The sequence below is a fragment of the Streptopelia decaocto genome (assembly GCF_964273445.1).
Source record: "Streptopelia decaocto genome assembly, chromosome: 2".
In the NCBI taxonomy this organism is placed as follows: Eukaryota; Metazoa; Chordata; class Aves; order Columbiformes; family Columbidae; genus Streptopelia; species Streptopelia decaocto.
The window spans coordinates 158,249,056-158,256,805 of NC_138655.1; positions in this window are offsets into that span (position 1 = coordinate 158,249,056).

Here is a 7,750-nt window from a genome sequence, read left to right on the forward strand (position 1 = left end):
CAACCAATGGTACGACAAGGGGCAATGGGTACAAACTGGAACACAAGATATTTCAATTAAATATGAGAAGAAACTTCTTCAGGGTGAGGGTGGCAGAGCCTGGCCCAGGCTGCCCAGGGAGGTCGTGGAGTCTCCTTCTCTGCAGACATTCAAACCCGCCTGGACACCTTCCTGTGTAACCTCATCTGGGTGTTCCTGCTCCGGCGGGGGGATTGCACTGGATGAGCTTTCGAGGTCCCTTCCAATCCCTGACATTCTGTGATTCTGTGATTCAGGAAGTATAAGCTGCTGTATGACTGGAGAAATTCTACAAACTAGACACAGGCTCTGGAAAGGTTGTCTCCTTGCTGCTGACCTACCTGAGCTACACCTCACCACCCTGAGACCTTCAGGCTTGCCAAGCTTATGGCTTGAGTCCTGTTCTGGGAGAGCTGGAGATAAAACTGTACTCTGAACCTTCAAGCAGGGCAGAGATACAAGTATTTGCAGCTCAAGAAAATGTCACTTGTCACAGGGAAATATTTCAAAAGCCTTGTTTTTATTTCAACACAGGAGAAAAAGAAGTTTGGAAAGTCTCAAAGGTGCCCACTATCCTGGTCCAGCATCATTCTGGTTTTCCCCCATGCAGAGGCTGATGTGTCTCCAGGAGGCCACCACCATTCTGCAGCTGTCTTCACACAGGTCCAGGTCCTATCTGTCAGCTCCTCTTTGCCACCCATGGGAGCTTCAGCTGGACAACCGTACTAGCTACTGGCTAAAATGCGACAGAGCTAACCCTGGAGAAGGAGCCTGTCTTGAAAACCTTTGATAAATGGTGACCTCTTAGGGGTTCCTAGGGCAAGTAATTGTATAAAGAGTCTAACACAGAGTAATTGTTTAATTAAGTCATGTGGGCACAGCCACCGGAGAGGCAGAGTGTCGCCTCCATGGTGAGAGCTGACACCAGATTCTTCCACTTCATGCCACGCTCAGGGTGAGAACAGATCACACAATCAATATAGCAGCAACTGAGAGGAACAACACAGCTGCTGACTGCTGCACCCATCTCAGGTCATGGTGTCAAAACCCAGGGATGGATTAAACCACCTTCAGAGTCTGCATTTCAGGCTGTGCCCAGACCATTTTTGCTGCAGGGTGGGCACACTTTGCCCAGGGGGAAGGCAACTGAATGGCTTCCAAATGTCCAGGTTGGATCTCTGCCGGAGACAGACACAGGGCTCCCAGACCCAACCGGGAACGTGGATCCCACATTCAGCTGTGGCTGCTGACAGCCTCCCTGATAACAAACCAATTAACATGGCAACTGGAAGCTGCACGCAGTTTGGAAGTTGCTTCAAAGCCATGTTAGCAATGTTGTGTGGAGACCAGATCCCTGCCTCCCTTCCCACCGCTGCACAAAGCCAGATGTTGGGCTGGGGCACATCAACGCAACTCCAACAAGCCCAAGGAGCAGTGCAGGTCGCTCAGGATCTAGTCCTTGGTGTGGAAGCAGGAACACAATGAGCTGTCCCTGACCAGCCTACTTTTCCCCAGTTACTTATTGCGGCCTTTCAGTACTTAAAAAGGGGCCTATAAGAAATATGGGGACAATTTTTTTAGCAGGGCCTGTTGCAGTAGGACAAGGGATAACAGTTTTAATGTAAAGGAGGGGAGAGTAAGGCTAGACATAAGGATGAAAGTTTTTATGCTGAGGGTGGTTAAACACTGTCCCAGGTTGCCCAGAGAGGTGGTGGATGCCCCATCCCTGGAGACATCCCAGGCCAGGCTGGACGGGGCTCTGAGCAACCTGAGCTGGTGAAGATGTCCCTGCTCATGGCAGGGGTGGCACTGGATGAGCTTTGGAGGTCACTTCCAACCCAAACTGTTCTATGATTGTATGTGAGTGCATGTGTGTGTGGTCTGTGTGTGTGTGTTTCAGGCTGGTGCGGTGAGGACTGGGAGAAAAATTTAATTTCTGTGAACACAACCACTGTGGTTGCTGAGGGAGGGATTTGCTGTCACTCACTACCACTTAAGCATCACCCTGAACAAACAAGCTGAGAAAATGCCACAGGCTAACAAGCCACTCCGGGTCCCGTAGGGAGATGGGTTACCTTTGCAGTGCTCTACCCAACACTGACTCTATTAAAATACTGAGAGCGGTGGATTTTCAATGTGATCAGGTAGAGACAACAGCAGCTTGGAGGGGCAAGCTAGCAAGGCTCAATCTGACCTTTCAAGCCTGGGTGACTGTAGGTGCGACTCTGGAACAGGATGAAGCCAGATTAGTGATTTTCAGAAATGTTCTGCTGATAAGGGCGGTTGCTCTAAGTTGCTGAATGAATGCAGACACTGGTACGCTGTTTCTCTGATAAAAAGTGATTAAAGACTCCTTAAGAGCGTCTAAATCTGCTCTTCAGAAATTCCATTAAGCAATCTAATTAGCTAATTCTATTAACTGATTAGGTGATATTAATTAGTTAATTTAGGGGGGAAATTTATAAAGCTATCGAAGGAAACACAGAAAAAGGAGGGGGACTTTCGGCAAAGAGCTTCCTTTCTTCACCCCCACAGTGCCTTAATTAGAAATTTTAATTAGCCATATGCTGGGGGTAGGGAATCGCTAATGGACCTCTGCTCTCCCCAACCTCTCTCCTGCTAGTTGTATGTCTACTGGTAATTCATGATGTCCAAAGCAAGTGTGGAGGTTGGAGTTTTGGCTTTTGGGTACGTTTTCATCCAGGCTGCATTGCACAGTGCATCAGACTATTGATTTAGGAGATCTAAAAACAACAACAAAAAAAAGGTTTTAAGGACAGAGCAATGTAGGGCCACTCTGAGCAGCTGTCTGGCTATGTCTGAAAACACTTTTTAGTTTGCAATGATGGCCCTGGGAAGCTGGCAAGTGCTCCTCATGCCATCTTTACAGGGGGATGCTCCTGCAGGGAGACCCCTAGGCTTTGGTTCCTACCACTGTGCAGAGTCTCCTACCAGTTGCCTGCTGGTGGAGAGGCTGCAGGGAGAGCCCCTGCAGGGCTGGAGGGGAGCACTAAATTACAAGGATGAGCCAGTACCCAGGCATGTTCCTGGAGGTGCTGGGTGAAGACTCAGTCCTGGCAGCTTTCCACAGCATCGACCAGATTGGAAACACGGCCACTGTTAACATTAATACCATGATTTCAGCTCCCGACAAATATTGGCAGTGGTGCAATCAAGCCTGCACATCCTCCTGACCTGGGATGATGTACGAGAACTCCAAACATGCCAAAATTACTCCCACTGTTTCCCAGGTACAGAAGAACTCAGTGCACCAGTCTGTCACTAGTTACACACACATCTAGCAGGAGGAGGCAAGAAATCTCCCAGACAGCTGCAGCAATTTCTTCTGACAGGCACCCATGGAGAAAAGACTAAGCATGCACCAGGCACCTCTCTAAATATCTGCTCTACCTCTGCTTACAGCATCATTTCTCCAAACGCAATGATTCATGAAGGAAAGGGAGTGGGTACCACCACCACAGGGTCCCCAAAGTCTCTGGGAGATGCTGAGCTAATTGCATTCCAGCCACTTAATCAAGAGCCCCATATTCATTAGCTTTGATAACACAGGTGGACGAGTGCAGAGGTTGGGGAGCTGTAACCTGAGGGACAGGGTCAGGTTATTGTGGAGAAGAATCTGCTACTGCAAGTCAGAGCCCTTGTGCTTGGACAAGGAGCTCCTTGGGGCTGAGTGGTCTTACCCCTCACTTCTGCAGCACCTACAGGACTCTTCTCTGGGAGGAGTTGTTACCACAGAGAAAATGCAAATGAAGTCTGTGGTGGCTCCATTAGTATTGATGCTGTTGATGTTACTGCAAAAAGCACCAGTGTCATTGCCTGCCTCCTCACACACCCACCCATAGCAGGGTTCTGAAAACAAAAAGTGTCACATTTTAGTGTTAATTTTGAGATTTTAACCTTCACAATTACGCCTGTACCATGCTTTCTAGTCTTTCCCAGCAACCATCAGGTTCACAGCTTTTCGAAACGGAAGATGAATCTTCACAAAATCCCAGAAACTGGGGCAAAATCCCAGGAGTGACGTGCCTCAGCCAAGAGTCCTGGCAACTCTACACAGTTGATGGGAGAGGAGGTTTGTGGGTGTCCTGGCAGCAGAAGGAGCTGCCCCACAGCCTGCAAGTTCCCAAAGTGACCTCCTCTGCATGGCACTTGTCTCATCACATGAGACTTTATGGTCTCACCCACAAATACTTCCTGCAAAGTGGAAACCACATCTCTCACCCACGGTGTAACCAAAGCCATTTCCAAACCATGGTCCTGCTGCATCCCAGGGGCATCCCAAGACGCAGGTCAGTTTTGAGCTGAATTCGGAATTTCTTTGAAAGGTGAAGAGCCACCCTGAGTAATAAATGTTGCTTAGAGGAGGGCAGGGGCTGTCTGATGAAACCTGTTTCTACAAAAGGAGGTTTGGTCCAAACCAAAATACACAGATGTTAACAGTTGTATTGCTTTCTGCCTTTGCTGGTTGGATGAGGAGGGGATGGCTACCCACACTCCAGGGATCTAGGTGATGTCCTGCCTTTAAAGGCTCAAATCCACAAACACTGCTTGCTAAAAGCTCAGAGAAACTCTTGGTAGGATGTTACATGCCCAGAATGATCCAATATGGCAAGTTGCACATTCTTTTATTCCTAAGGGCCTCAATGCCATGCACTTGAGTGTTTAACCATTTTGGGGTACTTCTTGCCACTAGTCAGGGATGAAGAAAGCCCAAAGAGTCTCCCAGCCTCCTAAGAAATAATGTTTTTGTCCTTCCAGGCTCCCTGCTTTCCTGCAGCCCAGGGAACAGTATCAGCAATAATGAGCTGATCTTAAGCTTGACCTCAAACATATCCCTATTGACATGTACTGTCTGGTAAACCTCTGATGGTCAACCCACCTTCCTCCTGAGATACCTCCTTCAGATGTTTGCATACCTGAGGAGCAATGCCTACCACCATCAGCAACTACACAGTTCCCATTTCCATACCCTGCTGTCAGTGTGATGGCAACAGACCAGGAGCAATAAGGCCAAGGAACTCAAGAGATCTCAGCCTTGAGCAGTAAAAAATACATCGTGGACAGCTCTGGGGTTGACCACACTGTAAATTTTATGTGCAGAAAGCACTGAGTTGGATAAGGGCAAATTTCAAGCTCAAACTGTCAAAACTGGGCACCACAACCGAACTAATTTCTATGCAGAAAATATTAAGATAATGTTTATTGCTATTTCAACCCAAAGTTGGTGGGTTTTTTTTGACCTGTTTCTTTATTCTGCGCCAAAGCCAGTCTTCTTGCCCATCTAAGCCTGCTGAGTCTCATTTATTATTTCACAGGAAAAATTATTTTCTTCCTTAAAGTTTTGAGGCCTGAATAAAGACAAGGAGACTCCAGATGCCTCATGTCTAGCCTGTATCATCCTTCTTATCAGGTCTCACACAGAAATAAGTGCATTTTTCCTGTGGGGTGTAATTCTAACATCACCATCATCAGTGGAGGGTAAGTGCCCTCCATTGGAAGTGTTTCTCATGTTAGACCTCTGCTGGGAAGTGTCTCAAACTCTGCTTTCTAAGAAAGTAATGCAGGAGGGTAGCAAGGATGTGTGGCATTAAGTGTGGGCTGTGGAAGGCTCCCATGTGAGAGCGGACTGAATGTATTTGGATTCTCCTTCTTAAACGAAAGACTTCTCTGAGGATATTATATTAGAGGTTGTAAAAGCATGAACAGGGAGAGAAAGAGGAATATTAAACAATTGTTCATAATTTCCCATACCAGAGGACCCAGGAGCACTCAGAACTCTTGCGATTAAGCACATTTAAGGCACAAAAGGAAGCATGTTTTCCCAACGCACATAATTAATGCATGGAACTCATTGCTGCGGGATGTGGTAAAGGCCGAAAGTCTGAGTAGAAATTAAAAAATATATTGCAGATATATCAACCAACAGGTATAGAACACCTTGGTCTGGATGCAATCTCCAGCTTCATGACTCCTAAACTACTGGCTACAGCAGAGGAAGGCTTTTGGGAGAGGACACAGTGGCCCCCATGGCCTTCACCACCCTCCCATCCTCTTTCCTCCACCATTCCCCACTGCGCTGCATCCTACTAATTGCAGCTCGGCGTGTACTTTTGCGAGGATCCCTGGAGCAGCAGAAGTTGGTACTAAAGTTCAGCTGTAACAGGAGCTTTGTTTAGCAGTGCTGGGACCAGAAGGTCAGCAGCAGCTGCTCTGCCAGGGTTTAACGCTTTGTTCACCTCTGCGCGCTCGCCCGTGCAGAATTTCCTGTTCCCCGGGTAGCGTGAGGAAGGACCTTCTTTTATTTTGTTAGCCCCATTATTCATCAATTTTAACTCTGCGATAAGACCGAAAAGCCGGCCTGCCTGCAGCCCTGTCGTGCTGTAATACAGTAGCCAGCAGCAGTTTTTTCACTGCTTTTTCTAAAGCAACCCCAGGTGGCACCAGGAAATTTCTCAGCTTGTATTTTTTGTTCAAATGACGGTGGTTCTTGAGAGCCGTGGGGCTGCACCACTGTCAGCGTATTTAAATCAGGATAAAGCAGAAGCACTTGAATAAAGTCCCACATTGCGGGAGATCAGTGTAGCAATTTGGAGTGTTCAACTGCTATTTCCCAAGGCAGATCCCACCTAGTTTGAATTTTCCTGAACATCTGCAGGGCTGGGGAGTGTATGTGTTAACCTGACAGAAGCCAGGGAGAGTTCAGAGGTAACTATAAATGAATAGATGGATCTCTAGGAGGCAATTATGTAAAGCGGCTTGAGCACAGGATGGACAGCCAGGAATCCCGACTGCCAGCCCCGATTCTGCACCCTCTCACCCTCCTGGCTGCATCAGCCAACAGGGTGGACATGAGCCCCTTTTCCATCTCTGCGGACAAAGGATACCACAGCACAGTTTGCATCTATTCTGCTAAGATATTCTTGTCCTTCAAAAAGGACAGCGACATCTCTGCTGCCCATTGGGGATGTCTCCAGCCTGTGATAACCCCAAAATTGTGCCTGGGCATCACCTGGGAAATGCCATCAGAGCCATGCCAGGGACTGTGCTCACCATCTAACACTGTGGACAGTCTTGTGCTGCTGCCAGAACCCGTGCCCAGGACCTGCATAGTTCACCAGTTGAGATGCAGCTGCTTCACGTGCTCTCCCTGGCAGCTCTCAGCTCTAAAGGTCTCTCCCCAGACTGGCAGCACGAGCGTTTCCACAGCTCCCGAGCAGCCAACCCAGCCGTGCTGCAGCAGACCTGCCAAAACCTCGGCTCAGCCCCTGTCGCTGCGCTCCCCCCAGGGCAGTGGCGTCTCCAGCTCTGGCGGCACGCCACGTCCTGTACGTACAGCCACGGCATCTTGGAGGAGATAAAACTGCAGCTTCCCAAGCGCTCACCCGCCTGCCAGGCCCCACGCCACGTGCCTCCCTGCTGAGCTGCTCGCCGGGTCAGCTCGTCTCACATCACAGCTCTTCAGCAGCCCCTGTCTGATCATTCAGCTACAGTCCCGGGAGTTACGGCTTTAAATTATACCACCGTGTGATGCTGATAGCCCTTTTTTCTCCCACCTCCTAGCTGAACAGCCATGACCCTTTGACCAGAAAACTCAAGCAACTCCAATTACTTAGAAACTGCCCCTGCTCTTCACTGGGGTTTGCTAGTGTGAAGTTTCTCCATAGCTTTGCTGTTTAATGCAAAGCAGAATCAGTGCACTCAGACAAGAGCA